This window comes from Hordeum vulgare, chromosome 6H (assembly GCF_904849725.1).
Source record: "Hordeum vulgare subsp. vulgare chromosome 6H, MorexV3_pseudomolecules_assembly, whole genome shotgun sequence".
Taxonomy (NCBI): domain Eukaryota; kingdom Viridiplantae; phylum Streptophyta; class Magnoliopsida; order Poales; family Poaceae; genus Hordeum; species Hordeum vulgare.
In genome coordinates, this window is record NC_058523.1 from 138,817,062 (window position 1) to 138,840,615 (window position 23,554).

Genomic DNA, 23,554 nt, shown 5'->3' on the forward strand with positions numbered 1-23,554 from the left:
AGAGAGTACATCAAACTTAACAAAGATGCATCGTCATTCGTTCGACTGTTGTTTAGTCGAATAAAAAATCAAACTTAATGAAGATATATCAAACTTAACAAAGATGCACCTACGGAGATTAAAAAATTAAATTAAACAACTAACCAGAACAGAGACACCAGACTGTTGTTTAGTCTAATAAAAAAGATGCAAATTTGAGCTAAATGTTGGCTCAACATGCATGTTAATCATTTGCAGGCCACCCTGTCCGTGGTAATGTGTCCGAAAGAGGAACAAGCAAAAGGCAACTCTTAGACACTCCGGAAAGACCACTCTTTGATCAACGTTTGAATAAAGGCTGAAAAGCTATGTAAGCACTAAACAAAGTAGAAAGTTTGAGCATTAAGTTCGGTGGTTGCTGCTATCTATCTAAAACCTAAAGATCCAATCGCCTGGAACAGAAAGAACACGGCAGGATTATGTTAGAGAAAAACGTGCATGTGCAAATTAAAAAGACTACTGCGCCAAAGGTGCACGTTGCACAACGAGTATAGCTCGGTTCTCATCTCTACTTTCTGCATTGTCAGCATTCCATTTCTCTGCCCCGTGCAATGACTCTTTCCTCCTAACCTTCCTCTATCTTTCCCATTATGTTAGCTTTTCAAAAGTACCCCTCCATTTATTTTTAATTCGCATATAACATTTATCTCGAGTATATAACATTCATATTCCTCTATATTATTAGATGCATCATCAAATGATTTTTTGTATTATATAACTAACATTGTGTACAATGCTGATATTTTCAATAAAAAATTGGTCAAAGTTAAAGAAGACTTCAGAAATAACTATGAGAGTGCTTTCCATTCTTTATTTGGATACAAATGGCAAAGGCGAGGGGTTTTCCTCCTTGTCTAAAGAAACTTGGATACAAATGTAAGCAAGATCACACCAAAGGGGAGTATTACTCAAAACTAAATATTCTCTTGGTTCACAAATATAAGATGCAATGTTTGGCTCGAGGGACACCCGGAGGCGTAGCCACATTCTAAGCTTCCACCCGCTCCGCTCACTGCCACTCCGGCCCTGGCGTCCACCATCAACTTCGGAGGCCGCCCCGATCTCGTTTGCCATCCTTGCTGCTCTCTCCGATCTCTACTATGGCACTTGCGGATCCCAACTTCGATCACGGGCATGATTTTGCGAACAAAGTCCAGAACAAATATGGTGTTCCGATCAACTATGAGAAGGATAAGGAGATGGAGCAATTTTTGCTTGTGGCTGAATTCATAAGATCTCAGATCCGCCTTATAGAATCATCGGTTAGTATCATTCTGTTGGCATGTTTTGGAGGCAGGGCCTCTCTTTTCAAAGTTAAGATGCTCCAAAATTGATCGTTCAAGTTCTCAGTTTCGTCTAAAGAAGCGGGGTTTTCAATTATCAAGGGAGGTAATATTTCTCTGCTTATGCTCAATGTTATTTTTTTACTGTAGGGCAATGGATGCCCAATTTCCCGATGGGAACTTGACAAATATCTTCAAGAAGAAGATGAATGGACCCATGGTTTTCGACGTCATCCGAGGAAATCCTACCTCCAAGCACTTAGATCGTCGGGAGTCTATCATGCGTCCAGTAAGCAGGTTGATAGATCTCGTCATGTTCATCAGCAACATTCATTGAGGGATTCATGTGCGGGGCATAATGGCAATTATGAGGGCAGAAATAATTCCGGGACATTCACTAACTCCAGGGCAGGATTTCAGCATTTCAAAATCAACAAACTAATTTATGTGTCACATGCTTGCTATCGGGCCACTCACTAGTAGAAACCAGGGCTTTGGTCTAGGGCCTGCAATCCCATTAGTCCTGGTTCACCCACGAACCGAGACCTATGTTGTCATTGGTCCCGGTTCATGAGGCCAGGGCGCCAGCCGGGCATCGTGGGCCATTGGTCCCAGTTCGTGTCAACCCTTTGGTCCTGATTCCAGACACGAACCGGGACCAATAGACCGGAACCGTTCGTATCCCCCTTTAGTCCCGGTTGGTGGATCAAACCGGGACCAGGTGGACCGTTCGTATCCCTCTTTAGTCCCAGTTAGTGGATCAAACCGGGACTAAGTGGCGGTGGCAACCGTTCGTATCACCCTTTAGTCCCGGTTGGTGGCTCAGCCCGGGACTAAAGGCCCAAACAGTTTGCCTCCCGCGTCGTTTCCAGCGATGAAAAGCACAACCAAAGTAGAGTCTCTCGCCATTCTCTGTTCTTCTCCTCTCTCACTCTCCTCTCTTCTTCTTCTCTTCTCCCCCTCTCTTCTTCCCTTCTCTTCTTCCACCATGCCAACTCGCTTCGGAGAGGTGCTCACACATGGCAAGACCAAACTTGATGTCGTGTACACGAACGGCAGCAGGGAGGTGCCACATTTTCTTAGACAGTTGAAGGGATGGCTTGACGCCGCGGTGGAGCATGAGCAATTCTTGGGGCTTGATCTGGAGTACACGGCCGATCAACGAGGTGTTTCCGTCATCCAACTATGTTTCAAACTCCATGTCTTGATCTTCCAATGGGCGAGGTATGTTTTGAGGCTTTCTTTGATCCAAGGTTATGAAAATTGCATATATATAGTGATCTCTCTAGGTTCCATTGGATAGCAATATGCAGTTTCTATATATGTTCCATTGGATAGTTAATTGAGGGTTTCTTGATCAATTCATAGGATATGAAAATTGCATAGGATAGCAATATGTTTCATTTTGGAATCCTATAAAGATCGATTTCTCTTTAGTTGTAGTGAAACAATTTTCCACGACGTTCCTTAATCCAAGGTTATGAAAATTGCATATAGTGATCTCTCTAGGTTCCATTGGATAGCAATATGCAGTTTCTATATATGTTCCATTGGATAGTTAATTGAGGGTTTCTTGCATAGGATAGCAATATCTTCCATTGGAATCCTATAAAGATCAATTTCTCTTTAGTTGTAGTGAAACAATTTTCCTTGTTGCATATTTGCAAAACCATGGGAGAATATATATATATATATATATATATATGTATATATATATGTGTGTGTGTGTGTGTGTGTGTATCATAGTTAATTTACGGTTTCTTGATCAATTCACATGATATGAAAATTGCATAGGATAGCAATATGTTCCATTTGAATCCTAAAGATAATTTTCTCTTTAGTTGCAGTGAAATATTTTTCCTTGTTACAGCAGTATGTAACATTTGTGCCATTTTAATTTATTGTTGTTGCAGTAGTGACAAGCATTGTTCAGAACTCATGGACTTCCTTTGCAGTGGCATAAGTTTTGCTAGCGTTGACATAAGGAACGACAAGGTGAAGATGAGGCACAACTTTGGTATTGAGATACCAGCTGATTGCCACATTGATCTCCAACAGAAATTCAGGCTTCGACATGATAGGACTTCGATGGCTCATATGGCAGCCGCCTTGATCGTCGAGGAGTATGCTAATATGAAGACCAAATTCCCAAGGTCTCAGCACAGACATTGGGAGAGGACCCCACTTGACCCTATCAACATTCAGTATGCAATAAAAGATGCATACGTTTCATCCGAGTTGTACCGCGAGATTCGAGTCATCAACTATGGCAAGCGTCACCTCACACCAGGTTGGGGACATTCCGATTCAGACGATTCAGACGAGTAGTGTTCAGAACGGTGAACACTTGTATATATATCTATGCTAGCTATTATTATGTACTGTTTGGATGAGTATTATTATGTACTGCTTGGACCAATTTATATATGTCTAGTTTCTGTTTGTGCCATTATAGTTTCCAAATTTGAATGATTTAGGCCTTTCTAACTTCATTTGCTACTTTTCATGGTATCATGCATTTGGACCACATATATATACACGAAGTGCATCCAGTTTTTGACGCAACCCTCTCAACTTTTTAACACATGCTATGTGTGGGTGAAATGATGATACCATGCCAACTTTCAACTTATTCAGAGTTCATTTGTAGTCCTTTTCAATTTTTGTGCCATTTAGCTCAAACAAAATCAGTAAATGCATGAAAAATACCAAATGAACTCAGAAGGTGTTGAAAATTGATGATGTGGCCTTGAATGGTGCATTTTGAACACACAAAAAATCTTGAGTTCAAATAAGTTAAAAAATGAAATCCCTTTTGTAATAGATGAGTTTTCGTAAGAAACCCTAATACTTCAAAAGAGATTGTCCGATTTGTACACGAAGTGCATCCAGTTTTTTCCGCAACCCTCTCAACTTTTTAGCACATGATATCTAGGTGAAATGATGTCACCATGCCAACTTTCAACCTATTCAAAGTTCATTTGTAGTGCTTTTCAATTTCTGGGTCATTAGGTCAAAAAATCAGTAAATGCATGAAGAATACCAAATGAACTCAGAAGGTGTTGAAAATTGATGATGTGGCCTTGAATGGTGCATTTTGAACACACAAAAAGTCTTGATTTCAAATAAGTTCAAAAAAATGAAATCCCTTTTGTAAGAGATGAGTTTTCGAAAGAAACCCTGATACTTCGAAAGAGATTGTTCGATTTGTACACGAAGTGCATCCAGTTTTTGCCGCAACCCTCTCAACTTTTTAGCACATAATATGTGGGTGAAATGATTATACCATGCCAACTTTCAACCTATTTAGAGTTCATTTGTAGTGCTTTTCAATTTCTGGGTCATTTAGCTCAAAAAAATCAGTAAATGCATGAAAAATACCAAATGAACTCAGAAATTGTTGAAAATTGATGATGTGGCCTTGAATGGTGCATTTTGAACAAACAAAAGTCTTGAGTTCAAATAAGTTAAAAAAATGAAATCCCTTTTGTAACAGATGGGTTTTCATAAGAAACCTTGATACTTCGAAAGAGATTGTCCGATTTGTACACGAAGTGCATCCAGTTTTTGCCGCAACCCTCTCAACTTTTTAACACATGCTATGTGGGTGAAATGATGATACCATGCCAACTTTCAACCTATTTTGAGTTCATTTGTAGTGCTTTTCAATTTCTAGGTCATTTAGCTCAAAAATAATAATTAGTAAATGCATGAAAAATACCAAATGAACTCAGAAAGTGTTGAAAATTTATGATGTGGCCTTGAATGGTGCATTTTGAACACACAAAAAGTCTTGAGTTGAAATAAGTTCAAAAAATGTAATCCCTTTTGTAACAGATCTATTTTTGATTAAAACAATCATTTAAAATAACCTAAAACCTACCAAATTGAATATAATGATAAAAACACACTAATATTAAATAGCAGGAAAAAGAATCACTCAAAAATCTATTTTTTAGTAAAGTTATTCACAAAATAAAATAAATAAAGTAAAAAACGAAACAAAAAAACTAGATTTTTTTAAAAAAAATGCCAGCTACTGGGCCACCACGGCCTGAATACGACTAGAAACCCAACGAGAGAGTTGGGCCAGGATTCAGGCCCACACAAAGCCCAATAGGCCCACACGCGGTGACAAATTAGGCCCGGAAGCCTGCAGTTGAGAGGAGCTCGAGAGGATTTGCGCACCACTGCTTATAAACCACTCCCGGGCTCTCTCGGCTAGCGAGGTGGGACTAAACATCCAACCGCAACGCGGCTGTGGCACGCAGAGGCCTTTAGTCCCGGTTTGTGCCACCAACCGACACGAAAGACGCCCTTTCGTGGTGGTTGGTGGCACCAACCGGGACAAAAGGTCTCTTCTTCCCGTCCTTCGGGCTGCTGAAAATTGACATTTTAGTCTTGGTTTGCGGCACCAACCGGGACGAAAGGGGGGCATTGGTCCCGGTTTGTGCTTCGAACCGGGACCATAGGTTTTCGCATATATGCGGGAGTTGTCAAAATTTCCCCCAAACTCTCCCATTTGCCCCGAGCCCGTCCTCCTCGTCGTCGCCGCCGTCCCGAGCCTGTCTTCCTCCTCCTCATCGCCGCCGCCCTGAGCCTGTCCTCCTCGTCGTCGTCGTCACCGCCCCCGAGCCGTCGCCGTCGTCGCCCCTGATCCAGTCCTCCTCGTCTCGTCGCCGCCGTCCCCGAGCCCGTCGTCGTAGCGACCCCCGAGCCCGTCACCGTCGCCGCCCCGAGCCCGTCGTCTTCTCCCCTGAGCCCATCGCTGTCGCCCCGAGCCCATCGTCATCGCCGCCCCGAGCCCGCCATCGTCGCTCCCGAGCCCGTCGTGGTCGTCGCCGCCCCCCGAGCCCGTCGTCGTTGCCGCCCCGAGCCCATCTGCCCCGGTGAGCTCCTCCGCTACCTAATTAAATTGCTAGTTTTAGATGTATTTTAGTTCTAGATTTCATATTAAATTGGATGAGTCAAAGCTTTTGCAAATTTAGTTTTAGATGTATTTTAGGTTTAGTTGTAGATTTCTTTTTTTGCGGTAAAAGATGAGTCAAAGCTTTTGCAAATTTGTTTCTCTATTCCTGCCCATTGCTACCTAATTAAATTGGAATTTGCAAACAAATCATCAACGACATATACTAATTCCAGATTTATTCTTTAAATAGTAGGGTTTTTAAAAAGTTGTACAAATTGTTCTCGACGTCGACGATGCCCATCCCGCATCCTCGTCGTCGACTCGGTGGCGACCACCTGCTTGATAGGCGCCAGCATGTGTGGGACTGGGCTTCGTCGGGCTGGCACTGGGAGGTGCTACCTTCTGGGCGCGCATCTTGGCAAGGAATCAGGCTCCCGTTGTAGACCCGGAGCTTCTTTGGTGGCGGTCGCGTGGGCCACTTTCGGTGCGGAGGCAGCCGGCCCCCGAGGAGGAGGTACTTCGCCGGGTGAGGGAGGAGGACGAGCACGTCCGTCGCTACTTGGTTGCGTTGGACACCAGGTTCTCCAATACCTGGCAGGTTCTTCAGGGATCTCACCCGAGCTATGATCCTGTTATGGTTCCTTCTGTGTGGGTTTCCACCGCCCGTGCCTCAGTACAACAACAACTCTTTGGGTGATCAGTTGATGATGAACCGTGAGTGGAAGAGCTTATACTAGAGATGTATTCAAGATTATATTCGAAAAAATTCGAGATGTATTAAGTTGATTATTGGTTGTAACTGAAAGAAAACCTTTTTGCCTATTGAGATCTATTGCATTATATATCATAACATACATCTATGAACTATTCAGCATTTGGAAATGAAATATAAAAAAGTTTGTGCATGTTTAAAACATAGAAGTTCGTGTAATTCGGTTGTTCATACAAGGAGCTGAAATATTTGCAGAAACTATGGATCAAAGAGACTTGGAACAAGACCAGTTATTGGGGGAGATAATCCCCGGCGGAGGTAATTTCTTGTCGTATCTCAACAATGAAATATTTCTAGAAGGAGAGGATGACGGCTCGGGTGATCGAACAATGGAGGAGGAAGGACATGATCATGATGGCTCCAGTTACCGAATGCCGGAGGAAGAAGGAGACCATGATGATGACTCCGGTGACCGAACGAAGGATGAAGCTATTGCAACGTCCGACGAGGTATATATATTAATTAAGCCCGAAGGTATGTACATATGTTAACTCTTCTTTCTTCTTTTATAGCCCTACGGATCGAGCCAAACTTCGGGAAAAAGTCGAGGCCCAAGCAGAAGGTTGCGCATGGATGAATAGTTCACGATCACAACACTCGCGAATGATGGCCTACCGATTGAACCTAGGCGGACCAAGGACGCATTTTCTGCTTAGTGCGGAGCTATTGTTAGGGACAACATCCCGATCAGCATCAAGAAATGGAATAAGCCTAAGGGTGACGACGTCCCTGAAGGTGATTATTTCACCGATAGGCAGAAAGATGATGTTTGGACCGCGCTGAAGGCAAATTTCACCCTACCGCCAGAGGATGATTCGAATAAGCCAGTTATAGAGCCACTGGTCAAGGAGTGTGCTCTTAAGAAGATGGCACATCTATTCAGGAGGTGGAAGAATGATTTGAAATCAATGTTTGTCGACAAAGGGAAGACTCTAGAATTCATCGGCCGATTTGAGAAGATAAGAGATCACTGGCCCGCATTTGTGGCGTACAAGACATGGGACAAGAGAAAGAAAATGTCAGAGACAAACAAGAACAATGCTGCAAAGAAGTAGTATCACCATCACACGGGGTCAGGTGGCTACCTCAAAGCTCGACCGTACTGGGACAAAGCTGAGAATGACCTGATTGCTAAAGGGGTTGAACCAGAGACTTTGAACTGGCCAGACCATTCAAGGACTTGGTTCTTCGGGGTTGGGGGAACTTTGGACCCTGAAATAGGGAAGTGTGTTGGACAGACAAGCAACTTGCAATACCCATCAACAAGCTTCAGAAGTATATCACCGCAGCGCGGGAAGGGACGTTCATTCCCGATAGAGAGAAGGACGAGCTGACTGAGGCCCTAGGGAATGTTGAGCACCCTGGACGAACACGAGGCACACCAGGCTCCGTTCCGTGGAAGGTTCGGTTTCCCGACGCAGGCGGTTATATAAGCCGGGAGAGAAAGAGGAAAGCGGAGCTGAGCGACATGCAGAAGATCCAAGCAAGACTACAAAAGCTTGAGGAACTTGAGAGCGAGCGAGCTGCCGGCCAACCATCTCAGCGGCATGAAGCTACCCCAGAAGGTACCCCGCCATCTCAGCAGAGAAGCAGCGTGGCTTCCACGGAGCCCGTTCATCATGACTTCACGGCTCCTAGGTACCCCGTGGATACTATCACGGAGGCTCAACATTGCAATCTTATGATGAAATGTCAAAACCTCACTTTCAAGGCGGCTGTCGGCTCTGTTGCACCTCCTCAACCCAACGGAACTTTTCACTGCCTTCCGATTCCACATGGTTATGCTGTTGTGATGGTGGATCAAGTAAAGTAGGGATTTGAGGAGCTCGAGCTTGACCACCCTATAGGTGAAGGGGAGAATCAGCTGGTTCATGCTCTCAGGAGTACATGTCTATGGAAGAAGGAGTTAATCAAGCTTCGAAACTAGACGCCTCCTCCTCCTCCGACGAGTGATCAGGGCACTCCGCCTCCTCCCACTCGTCCTCCTCCGACGATGAGTGATCAGGGAACTCTGCCTCCTTATCCGGCTCCTCCGACGCATGAGGGTAATTCGCCTCCTCCTTCGCCTACTCTGGCACGTCAGAGCAATCCGCCTCCTCCTTCGCCTCATCGGCAACGTCAGAAGATAAATGCCGCCACTCCGGCTCCTCCGACACGTCAGAGCAGTCTGCCTCCTACTCTTAAGCGGAAGAGATACGCCTCCTTCTCTCCGGTGGCTAGCAGTACAAGCAGAGGCGGGAAATACGGTCCATCTCTCAAGCCTCTGGAAAAGTTACCATACAAGAGGGCCAAACAGGAAAACGAGGACATATGTGATACGTCTCCAACGTATCTATAATTTTTGATTGTTCCATGCTATTATATTATCAACTTGGGATGTCTTATAAGCATTTAGATGCCATTTTATATCATTTTTGGGACAAGCCTATTAACTCAGTGCCTAGTGTCAGTTTCTGTTTTTCCGTGTTTTTGACCTTTTTTAGAAAAGAATATTAAACAGAGTCCAAACGGAATAAAACCTGTCAGATGATTTTTTTCCATAACAGAAGATACCCAGAAGACTTGAGAACCAAGGCAGGAGGTCTTGTGCGAGGTCATGAGCCCCCTAGGCGCGCCCTAGGGGGGGCGCCTAGCAGGCTCGTGGGCCCCCCTTGCCTCCTCTGCCCTACCTCTTTCGCCTATAAATCCCCAAAAATCGTGAAACCATCACGGAGAGCCACGCAAATAATTTTTCGCCGCCGCAAGCCTCTGTCTCCTCGATATCCCATCTGGGGACCGTTCTGGTGCCCTGCCGGAGGGGGATTCGGACACGGAGGGCTTCTTCATCAACACCATTGCCTCTCCGATGATGCATGAGTAGTTCACCACAGACCTTCGGGTCCATAGCTAGTAGCTAGATGGCTTCTTCTCTCTCTTGGATCTTCAATACAAAGTTCTCCATGATCTTCATGGAGATCTATCTGATGTAACTTTCTTTTGCGGTGTGTTTGTCGAGATCCGATGAATTGTGGATTTATGATCAGATTATCTATGAATATTATTTGAGTCTCCTCTGATTTCTTATATCCATGATTTCGTATCCTTGTAATTCTCTTTGAGTTATGGGTTTCGTTTGGCTAACTTGATCTATAATTCTTGCAATGGGAGAGGTGCTTGGTTTTGGGTTCATACCGTGCGGTGTCCTCACCTTGTGACAGAAGGGGTAGCGAGGCACGCATCGTGTTGTTGCCATCAAGGGTAAAAATATGGGGTTTATATCATATTGCATGAATTTATCCCTCTACATCATGTCATCTTGCTTAAGGCGTTACTCTGTTTGTTATGAACTTAATACACTAGATGCATGCTCGATAGCGGTCGATGTCTCGAGTAATAGTAGTAGATGCAGAAAGTATCGGTCTACTTGTCTCGGACGTGATGCCTATATGTATGATCATTGCCTTAGATATCGTCATGACCTTGCGCGATTCTATCAATTGCTCGACAGTAATTTGTTCACCCACCGTAATAGTTGCTATCATGAGAAAAGCCTCTAGTGAACACTATGGCCCCCGGGTCTATTTTACACATCATATATTCAGATATACATACAAAAATACCAAAAATACCTTCCTGCACTTTTATCTTTTTACCTTTCATCACTATCAGATCTCACCTTGCAAGTAATCATGAAGGGATTGACAACCCCTTTATCGCGTTGGGTGCAAGTTTGTTTGTTTTTGCGCAGGTTCATTGGTGCCTCATCTTGATACTCCTACTGGATTGATACCTTGGTTCTCAAACTGAGGGAAATACTTATCTCTACTTTGTCGCATCACCCTTTCCTCTTCAAGGGAAAAACCAACGCAAGCTCAAGAGGTAGCAAGAAGAATTTCTGACGCCGTTGCCGGGGAGTATTCAAGTGAAGCATATCTACCAAGTACCTATCTCAAACTCATCTCTTGCATTTCATTATTTGCCATTTGCCTCTCGTTTTCCTCTCCCCCACTTCTAAAAATGAAATTTAAAAAAATATTTGCCTTTTTCCGTTGGCCCCTTTCTTTTGTTTGCTTTCTGTTTGCTTGTGTGCTTGTCTGCTTGCTAAGTCCTCATGGCCCAACCAAATGATTATGATGCTTACTATAAAAGGTTGGAAGAGATTGAAACTAGTGCTAAAAGCTTCATGTCTACATAGTTTGATCATAATAGTTACTTTCGTAGAGAACTAAGGGAGCAAAATTCTTCTATGGCTTATATGAATAAAGAGGTTGATGATATGGCCAAAGAATTCCTTGCCTTAAATTCTCAGTTTGCTCATCTTGAAACTTTGGTAGGCCAAATTTCTGATAAACAAGCTACCTTAGTCAATAAAATGGCTGCTAAACCTGAAATATGTGATGAGAATCACGAAGATCTTAAAGTGCTTGGTGGGACTCCTATTGAATCCTTGTTTTGTAATGTCAATCCTAATGATGATGGGGCTGGATGTGAATCCACTTAGGTTGAGAAACGCCCCAATGATTCGGAGTATATTTATCTTGGTACTGAAAGTGGAGTAGAGGATATCAAAACTTTGAATAGTGATGAAATTACTACTTTGGATTTCAAGGAATTTAATTATGATAGTTGCTCTTTGATTGAATGTATTTCCTTGATGCAATCCATGCTAAACTCTCCACATGCTTATAGCCAAAATAAGGCTTTTACCAATCATATCGTTGATGCTATGATGAAGTCTCTTGAAGAGAAACTTAAGTTGGGAATATCTATTCCTAGAAAACTTCATGATGAGTGGGAACCTACTATACAAATCAAGATTAAAAATTATGAATGCCATGCTTTGTGTGATTTGGGTCCTAGTGTTTCCACAATTCCAAAATCTTTTTGTGATGTTCTAGGTTTCAATGAGATTGATGAGTGCTCTCTTAATTTGCATCTTACGAATTCTACTATTAAGAAACCTATGGGAAGGATCAATGATGTTCTTATTATTGCAAATAGGAACTATGTGCCCACATATTTCATTGTGCTTGATATTGATTGCAATCCGACATGTCCCATTATTCTTGGAAGACCTTTCCTTATGACTATTGTTGCTGTTATTGATACGAAGGAAGGGAATATTAAATTTCAATTTCCATTAAAGAAGGGCATGGAACACTTTCCTAGAAACAAAATAAGATTGACTTATGAATCCATTATGAGAGCTACTTATGGTTTGACCACTAAGGATGACGATACTTCATTCTATTGCCTTATGCCTAGCTAAGGGCGTTAAACGATAGCGCTTGTTGGGAGGCAACCCAATGAATCAATTTATCTTTTCTTTTCACTTTCTGTTTTGTTGAGTCCACACCATCATGGTTCTGTTATGATTGTGTTTTTTATGTTTAACTTAGTGTTTGTGCCAAGTAGAACCTTTATGATTAGTTTTGCTGATAGTTGTTTAATCATGCTGAAAAAGACAGAAACTTTGTGCTCACAAAATTATTTTTAGTTCCTATACAGAAAGATATTTTAAGTTGATTATTTTTGTTGCTGATTGATATGCAAATTTCCCTAATTTTCATAATTTTTCAGAATTGTTCGGATAGCGGAGGTATACGAAATATATAGATTGCCACAGACTGTTCTGTTTTTGACAGATTCTATTTTTCTTGTGTTGATTACTTATTTTGATGAAACTATGGTTAGTATCTGGGGGTACGAGGCATGGAAAAGTGAGAATACAGTAATATAACATCAATCTAAATGGAAATTAAGTTTACTACAGTACCTAAAGAGTTGGTGGTTTGTTTTCTTATGCTAATGATATCACGAGTTTCTGTTTAAGTTTTGTGTAGTGAAGTTTTCAAGTTTTGGGTGATGTTCTTATGGACAATGGAATAAAGAGTGGAAAGAGCCTAAGATTGGGTATGCCCAAGTCATCCCAAGCCAAATTCAAGGACACCAAAAAGCCTAAGCTTGAGGATGCCCCGGGAAGGCATCCCCTCTTTCGTCTTCAATCCATCAGTAACGTTACTTGGAGCTATATTTTTATTTACCACATGATATGTGTTTTGCTTGGAGCGTCGTGTATTATAGGAGTCTTTTCGTTTTGTTTTATCACAATCATCCTTGCTGCACACCTTTTTGAGAGGGACATGCACTCATCGTGAATTTGTTAGACTACTCAATGAGCTTCACTTATATCTTTTGAGCTAGGCAATATTGCTCCCATGAGCTTCACTTATATCTTTTGAGCTAGATAATTTAGCCCCCATGAGCTTCACTTATATCTTCTGAGGTAGATAATTTTTCTCTAGTGCTTCACTTAAATCTTTTTAGAGCACAGTGGTGTCATATTTTGTAGAAATAAAAACGCTCGATTTTCGCTTATATCATTTTGAGAGTGCTCTCTCTAAGTAACTTGGTAAATGGCGTGTGTTATGAAATTAGTCCTAAATATGATAGGCATCCAAAGAGGATATAATAAAAACTTTCATATTCAAGTGCATTGAGTAGTAAGAGAAGTTTGGTTCCTCACAATTAGTTTTGAGATATGGATATGGTAATATTAGAGTCATGTTAGTAGGCTGTTGTGAATCTAGAAATACTTGTGTTGAGGTTAGTGATTACCGTAGCATGCACGTATGGTGAACCGCTATGTTAGGAAGTCAGAGCATAATTGATTTATTGATTGTCATCCTTTGTGCGGCAGTCGGGATCACGCGATGGTTAACACCTACCAACCCTTCCCCTAGGAGTATGCGTTTAGCACTTTGTTTCGATTACTAATAAAACTTTCGCAATAAGTATATGAGTTCTTCATGACTAATGTGAGTCCAAGGTATATATGCACTCTCACCTTCCACCATTGCTAGCCTCTATAGTGTCGTGCAACTTTCGACGGTGCACAAACCTACCACATACCTTCCTCAAAACAGCCACCATACCTACCTATTATGGCATTTTCATAGCCATTCCGAGATATATTGCCATGCAACTTCCACCGTTCCGTCTCATGACATGTGCCATCACTTTCATATTGACATTGCATGATCTTAAGATAGCTAGCGAGATGTTTGAATATCATACGCTAAGCTAGATCGTTGCACATCCCAGTACACTGCTGGAGGCATTTCATATAGAGTCATTATTGTTCTAAGTATTGAGTTGTAAGTAAATAAAAGTGTGATGATCATCATTATTAGAGCATTGTCCTAGGTGAAGAAATAAAAAAAAGGCCAAAGATGCCCACCAAAAAATAATAATAATAATAAAAAGAGGCCAAAGAGCCCAAACAAAAAAATGATGAGAGAAAAAGAGAGAAGGGACAATGCTACTATCTTTTTCCACACTTGTGCTTCAAAATAGCACCATGTTCTTCATGATAGAGAGTCTCTTGTTTTGTCACTTTCATATACTAGTGGGAATTTTCATTATATAACTTAGCTTGTATATACCAATGATGGGCTTCCTTAAAATTGCCCTAGGTCTTCGTGAGCAAGTAAGTTTGGTGCACACCCACTAGTTTTCTTTCTGAGCTTCCATACACTTATAGCTCTAGTGCATCCGTTGCATGGCAATCCCTACTCATTCACATTGATATCTATTGATGGGCATCTCCATAGCCCATTGATAGGCCGAGTCTATGTGACCATCTCCTCCTTTTTGCCTCACAACCTCCACCACACTCTATTCCACCTATAGAGCTATATCCATGGCTCACGCTCATGTATTGCGTGAGAGTTGAAAAGGTTTGAGAAAGTAAGAGTGCGAAAACAATTACTTGTCCAATACCGGGGTTTTGCATGATTTAAATTCGTTGTGTGGGGATGATGGAGCATAGCCAGACTATATGATTTTGTAGGGATAACTTTCTTTGGCCTTGTTATTTCAAAAGTTCATGATTACTTTGCTAGTATGCTTGAAGTATTATTGTTTTCATGTCAACATTAAACTATTGTTTTGAATCTTACGGATATCAACATTCATGCCACAATAAAGAAGTTACAAAGAACAAATATGTTAGGTAGCATTCCACATCAAAAATTCGGTCTTTATCACTTCCCTACTCGAGGACGAGCAGGAGTTAAGCTTGGGGATGCTTGATACGTCTCCAACGTATCTATAATTTTTGATTGTTCCATGCTATTATATTCTCAACTTGGTATGTCTTATAAGCATTTATATGCCATTTTATATCATTTTTGGGACTAACCTATTAACTCAGTGCCTAGTGCCAGTTTCTCTTTTCTTCGTGTTTTTGACCTTTTTCAGGAAAGAATATTAAACAGAGTCCAAACGGAATAAAACCCGCGGGATGATTTTTTCCGTACAAAAGATACCCACAAGACTGGAGAACCAAGGCAGGAGGTCTCGTGGGAGGTCATGAGCCCCCCTAGGCGCGCCCTAGCGGAGCGCCTAGCAGGCTCGTGGGCCCCCCTTGCCTCCTGTGCCCTACCTCTTTCGCCTATAAATCCCCAAAAATCCCGAAAACATCATGGAGAGCCACGGAAATACTTTTCCGCCGCCAGAAGCTTCTGTCTCCGCGAGATCCCATCTGGGGACCGTTCTGGTGCCCTGACAGAGGGGGATTCAAAGACGGAGGGCTTCTTCATCAACACCATTGCCTCTCCGATGATGTGTGAGGAGTTCACCACAGACCTTCGGGTCCATAGCTAGTAGCTAGATGGCTTCTTCTCTCTCTTGGATCTTCAATACAAAGTTCTCCATGATCTTCATGGAGATCTATCCAATGTAACTTTCTTTTGCGATGTGTTTGTCGAGATCCGATGAATTGTGGATTTATGATCAGATTATCTATGAATATTATTTGAGCCTCCTATGATTTCTTATATGCATGATTTCGTATCCTTGTAATTCTCTTTGAGTTAGGGTTTCGTTTGGCCAACTTGATCTATAATTCTTGCAATGGGAGAAGTGCTTGGTTTGGGGTTCATACCGTGCGGTGTCCTCACCTAGTGACAGAAGAGGTAGCAAGGCACGCATCGTGTTGTTGCCATCAACGGTAAAAAGATGGGGTTTATAACATATTGCATGAATTTATCCCTCTACATCATGTCATCTTGCTTAAGGAGTTACTCTATTTGTTATGAACTGAATACACTAGATGCATGTTGGATAGCGGTCGATGTGTGGAGTAATAGTAGTAGATGCAGAAAGTATCGGTCTACTTGTCTCGGACGTGATGCCTATATGTATGATCATTGCCTTAAATATCGTCATGACTTTCGTGATTCTATCAATTGCTTGACAGTAATTTGTTCACCCACCGTAATACTTGCTATCATGAGAGAAGCCTCTAGTGAACACTATGGCCCTCGGGTCTATTTTACACATCATATATTCAGATCTACATACAAAAATACCAAAAATACCTTGCTGCACTTTTATCTTTTTACCTTTCATCACTATCAGATCTCACCCTGCAAGTAATCGTGAAGGGATTGACAACCCCTTTATCACGTTGGGTGCAAGTTTGTTTGTTTTTGCGCAGGTTCATTGGTGCCTCATCTTGTTACTCCTACTAGATTGATACCTTGGTTCTCAAACTGAGGGAAATACTTATCTCTACTTTGCTGCATCACCCTTTCCTCTTCAAGGGAAAAACCAACGCAAGCTCAAGAAGTAGCAATATGTCGTGCCGAATTGAGGGCCCATTTTGCAAACAAAACGCCACCTGAGAAGGAGAAGCTAGATCCGGTGAAAGTGGAACGCACTATCAATCAACTGAAGCGACCATCACCGCCTCCGCTGGATTCCAACTATGACCTCATTCTTAAAAAATACATACGCACAAGTGTGGCGGCCGAGAACTACTTCCGGTGATGCAAGGCGAAGAGGGAAAACAATTCCCCAGCTCGGCCAACAGGAGAAGCAATCGTGCCCCCCGCTCAAGGTGTCTAGCAATATCGTCGTTGCTAATCATCCGGGGATGGTGGCCGGTACCGATCCTGATGATTACTTGGGGGATGAGGTAACAAAAGAACAATATAAATACGTGCACGGTAAGCCTCTCGTCAAACTTGGTCATCCTCATCTAACAATGATGATGCACAAATTGCATGAGTGGTACATGAAAACCTGTAGGGAGTCTGAGAAAAATGCTATGTATGTGGCAGTGAAACGAGAGCACGAATTCATCGGACTTCCCGTGATTCCTATTCAATTTGAGGAGTTATTTCAGTTATACAATCAACTCGACCTCGACAAACAACTCATGACTTCCTACTGTCTGTAAGTCTCTAGCTCAGTTCGTTCAATGCATGTATATATAATTATCCTCACTACATATATTATGCAGATTGAAGATCGTCGAATTAAAAAAAGCAGGAATCGTCGATGTTGGGTTCATTAGCCCAGATGTCGTAAATGAATTGATGGTACGAAACTCAATCAAAGTGACCGAGGAGAACTTGCTAAACTCGTTCCTTATACATCAAAACAAAAGGGAAATAATCCTTCCTTACAACTTCAAGTGAGTGTTGTTGTCTTCTCTGTATACTCGGTTTCCCTTACTCGAGGTTAAGTAATGTAATTGATGAGTTATATATGCGTGCGCAGTTACCACTTTATTCTGCTATCCATTGACGTTGGCAGGGCATTAGTAACTGCCTTAGACTCGAGAAGTAAAGCCGAAGAGGATTATGCGGACATGACTACAATGCTCAAGAAGTAAGTCCAGTCAATACCGGGACCATATCGGCATGAAACTTTCGTTCATGGGCTGATATCAAGTAATCATTTTCTTTGCCTGGCAGGGTTTGGAAGAAGTTTGACAATAAGGTTCCCGGTCTAAACAAAGAATAGCGATTTACGCACCCCAACGTAAGTAGTACTAGCTAGTTCCGCGCATCTCTATTTGATTCAAATATATCATTACCATGCTTGCTTATGAGTTTGATTGAACTCTATTCTCGTAAAATATATGTACCACAAAGAAGGGATTGTTTTATGTGGATACTACATATGCGAGTTCATTCGCCACTCGACCTGTGAGCGGGGCTTCTCTAAGGAACTATTTGAAGTACGTAAATAATAGTCACAATTTTATTTTTTATATTACCATCAATTTTGTTGAGTTTTATTCATATATATGCATGTAGTGACCCCCTTCTTTAAATTAAATCTGGGAGATGCGGGATGAACTCCTACCATATGATCGCACACGATCAATTCAAGAGGAATTGGCAGGATTATTTCTTGACCACGTCATACCTAAAGACGGAGAATACCATGTGGATTTGTGATTGAATCTTAATTAGATGATGTTAGGGATTGTAGAATATGTTATATTGTATATATATGGGGATTGTAAATGGTTACCTTCATTTTCTTATTAGCTAGCATCAAGTTCTTTCTATATGTATAGTAGCTAGCGTCGACCAACCACGGAGAAAGAGAGGCCACTTCTCTCTACTAGCTAGCTAACACAATATGAAACCACTAAATTAACCCTCCAAAACCCCCCACCGCCATTCAAAAAAAACCCCAGCTCCGGCCAGATGCTGACGCGTGGATGCCATTTGGTCCCGGTTGGTGTGACCAACCGGGACTAACGTTCCTCCTGTCTGGGCTCCTTTGGGCCCGGTTCATAAGACAATCAGGACTAAATGTTTCGGCCTTTAGTCCCGGTTCAAGAACCAGGGCTAATGGGCCTCTGGAACCGGGACAAATGGGCCTATTTTTACTAGTGACTCTAGGCTCATTTGCACAAATATGATCAATTATTGAGCCTGCAAAGGCTGGGGACACATTGCAAGAGATTGCTTTTATCAAGCCCAACCCACGAACCAGCCACAACCCAGCCGAACATCCGGTATTCCAAGGGAGAACGCCACTATTCCCACGAGTGAGATTACAAGTGGTGTCAATCCACACGTCAATTGAGGTAATTGTGGGTTTTCCCTTCTAGGGCCTTCCCAAGTAGGTGGACTCCATTACTCTGCCTCCTCGCATTCCATCACTGATCACTTCCTCGCTACCGCCATCTGCCCATCGATCTCTATTGTGTCCCAGCTCACCCCCACGTTCGCCATGGCCTCCTTCCCTTTTGATCCCACACCTTTCCTGCCACCAAATCACCATAGCGTGGAAGTGGAAGGAAGACCTGCTAAGGTTCATGTTCTTACTAGTGCGGCGCTGCAATGCACGAAGAGTCGACGATTTCCATGATTCTTCCAATGCCCAGCCTGCATGTGGTGTTCAGCACAGTGAGAGAGGTACTATCCGATTTTCTTGCTGATAGAAGACTCGGTTTTTTTTGAGATTTTTCCTTGCCCTTTCGTACATGCCTATATTAAGTTGAACATTGTGTTTGATCGAGATAATCTGGTCACAAATAGTCCTCATCTATTGACTGATGTGCACATTACATTTGAGAAGCATAAGAGGGGAATGAACCAGAGGAAACTAGATCTGACCAGAGAAGCTTGGCATCTGTTATGTGGTTTCCTCTTTGATCGCAAAAATATTCAAGAAATCGATGATGCAGTTAGTAAGTTTGGAAAATTTGGGTTGGTGAATAGAGTGAGGAGCACCCGAGCAAATCGGATGATTAAAGTAAAAGTTCAGGAGTTGAGGGTTATTCCAAACAACATTCTATTTGGGGATGGAGAAAATTTGGACTCACTAAGTGTACGTGTGGTCATTCTTTGTCATTAGATCTTAGGTATGGAGCTACATGATGAGGACCCAATCCATCTATTTGGCAATCCACATCATGTTCCATTGCAAGTAAGCTATCATCCTAACCAACACAATCATTTTCTTGGACCTGTACAACATCATAAACTATCCTCCTAATCAACACAATCATTTTCTTGGACCTCAACCGAATCTTCAGTTAGCACTGCACAATCCTAATATCGCTGAGGCAGCAGAGGGAGATGATATGGATGATGAAGAGGACCCATAGCTGCCAGGATGGGGACACTGGGCTATGACAGAGGCAAACCCCAGTATTGATATTGAGCTTCACCCAGGAGTATTCATGGAATTAACTGACTTGATGGCACATAAGCAGGAAAATTTACAGAACCCACAATTTTATATGGAAAACAACGGTATTACACTTTCCATGGGCCTATCTGATCACAGTGGGAACTCTGCAGCATGCGCTAATGGGCCTTTTGTGCCAATGCTGCCAGATTTGAATATTGGAGATGCCTTGGAAGACTTGGCCCGATAACCCCCCACGTTAGCTCCTATGGACATGGGACCTATTGACAATAGGCGGCCCATCATTGATCTCGACAGTGAAGTTATTTCGGAGCAACACATTGTTGCTTCTACAAATATAATGGAATACCCTATGCAACATGAACTGCTTGCAAACATCACTTCTAGAGCACAAACTATTTGTTAGAGCATATTTCTCCATGAGTGGTATTCGTAATTGATGACAATCCCTATGGAGTAATGCTTGCCTTGAGTTATATTCACAGAATTTGTCCATAGGCATTGCTACTGCAACAAAAGACCTTCCAGTGGCGCCAGAAATAGGAGTGTTACTTGATACTCCTTAGCAACGGCACCAGGAATCCTTCAGCTGCGGCTACGCCTTAAGGAACTTCCTAGGCAAGTATGCAAAGGATTTCCCCCGTGGCCTTGGAGCCTTGCGTTGGTGTTCCCTCGAAGCAGAAAGGGTGATGTAGCACAACGGTGGTAAGTATTTCCCTCAGTTTGCAAACCAAGGTATCAATCCAGTGGAGGAGTATCTCAAGATCCTGCACAAACACAAAAGCTTGCTCCCGACGCTATGAAGGGGTTGTTAATACCTTATATATTGTTCACCAAGTGAGAACTGAAAGCAACAAAGTAACAAGCAAAGTAAAAGTGGAGGTGTAAACAATGGATGTGATAGACCCGGGGGCCGTAGTGTTTACTAGTGGCTTCTCTCATAAAAGCAAGTAGACGGTGGGTGAACAAATTACTGTCGAGCAATTGATAGAACCGTGCAAAGTCGTGACGATATATAAGGCAATGATTATATCTATAGGCATCATGTCCAAAACTAGTAGACCGATACTTTCTGCATCTACTACTATTACTCCACACGTCGACCGCTATCCAGCATGCATCTAGTGTATTAAGTCCAAAAGAACAGAGTAACGCCTTAAGCAAGATGACATGATGTAGAGAGATAATCTCAAACCAATGATGAAAACCCCATCTTTTTACCCTTGATGGCAACTACTTAATGTGTGCCTTGCTGCCCCTACTGTCACTAGGAATGATCACCACATGTTAGAACCCAAAACCAAGCACTTCTCCCATTGCAAGAATCATAGATCTAGTTGGCCAAACAAAACCCAAGACTCAGAGAGACATACAAGGATATCAAATCATGCATATAAGAAATCAGCAAAGACTCAAATATATATCATAGATAATCTGATCACAAATCCACAATTCATCGAATCTCGACAAACACACCGCCAAAGAAGATTACATCGGATAGATCTCCATGAAGATCATGGAGAACTTTGTATTGAAGATCCAAGAGAGAGAAGAAGCCATCTAGCTACTAACTAGGGACCCGTAGGTCTGAAGTGAACTACTCACGAATCATTGGAGGGGCGATGATGATGATGATGAAGAAGCCCTCCAACTCCAAAGTCCCCTCCGGCACGACGCCGGGAAGGGTCTCCAAATGAGATGTCGAGGAAACGGAAGCTTGCGGCGGCGGAAAAGTATTTTCGAGGCTCCCCTAATTTTTTTCTGAATTTTTGGGAATATATAGGCCAAGGATCTAGGTCAGGGGGCGTCCAGGGAGGCCAGAAGCCCTGACACCGCCGCCTCCCCCCTGGTGGTGGAGTGGGAGCTTGTGGGCTCCCCGGAGCCCACCTGGCTTGGCCCACAGGCCCCTTGATCTTCTTCCGTTTGGGAAAAAATCATTTCGGGGATTTTATTCCGATTGGACTCCGTTCCAAAATCAGATCTGAAAAGGGCCAAAAACACAGAAAAAACAGGAACTGGCACTTGGCACTGAATTAATAAGTTAGTCCCAAAAAAGATATGAAAGGTACATAAAACATCCAAAGATGACAAGATAACAGCATGAAACCATCAAAAATTATAGATACGTTTGAGACGTATCAAGCATCCCAAGCTTAACTCCTGCTCGTCCTCGAGTAGGGAAGTGATAAAGAATGATTTTTTGATGCTTTCATGCTACCTAGAATAGGTGTCCTTTGTAATTCCACTTATGTGACGTGAATGTTCAGATCCATTAGATTCAAAACAATAGTTTGCTATTGATGTGGAAACAATAATCATTCAAGCAAACTAGCAAGGTAATCATGAACTTTCAAAATAACAAGGCCAAAAGAAAGTTATCCCTACAAAAGCATATAGTCTGGCTATGCTCTATCATCATTGCACAACGAATTTAAATCATGCACAACCCCGGTATTGGCCAAGTAATTGTTTCACACCTTTACTTTCTCAAAACTTTTCAACTCTCACGCAATACATGAGCGTGAGCCATGGTTATAGCACTATAGATGGTGTGGAGCATGGTGGAGGTTGCAAGACAAAAAAAGGAGAAGATAGTCACATTGACTAGGCATATCAATGTGTTGTGGAGATGCTCATCAATAGATATCAATGTGAATGAGTAGGGATTGCCATACAAATGATGCACTAGAGCTACGAGTAAATGAAAGCTCTTAAAGAAACCTCGTGGGTGTGCATCCAACTTGCTTGCTCACGAAGACCTAAGGCAATTTTGAGGAAGCCTATCATTGGAATATACAAGACAAGTTATATAATGAAAATTTCCCACTAGCTATATGGTGGTGACAAAACGGGAGACTCTCAATCATGAAGCTCATGGTGCTTAATATGCACAAGTGTGGAAAAAGTGATAGCATTGTCCCTTCTCTCTTTTTCTCTCATTTTTTTGGTGGGCTCTTTGGCCTCTTTTTTTTGGTGGGCTTCTTTGGCCTCTTTTATTTACTCACATGGGACAATGCTCCATTAATGATGATCATCACACTTTCAACTCAAAACTTAGAGCAACGATGACTCTATATGCAATGCCTTCGGTAGTGTACCGTGGCAATGATCTAGCATGGCATAGACATTAATGGAAACATCATGCTAGCTGTCTTACGATCATGTAATGGCAATGTAGATGTGGTGGCACATGTCATGGTGGTAGTTGCATGTAAATATATCTCGGAATGACTTCGAAAAAGCCATAGTTGGTAGGTATGGTGGCTGTTTTGAGGGAGGCTGATGGTGGGTTTTGTGCACCGGCGAAAGTTGCACGGCACTAAGAAGATAGTGATGGTGGAAGGTGAAAGTGCATCTAAACCATGGACTCAACATTAGTCATGAAGAACTCATATACTTGTTGCAAAAGTTTTATTAGTAATCGAAACAAAGCATTCAACGCATACTCCTAGGGGAAGGGTTGGTAGGTATATACAATCGCGCGATCCCGACCGCCACACAAAGGATGACAATCAATATACTAATCATGCTCAGATTTCATCACATAGCGGTTCACCATACGTGCATGCTACGGGAATCACTAACTTCAACACAAGTATTTCTAGA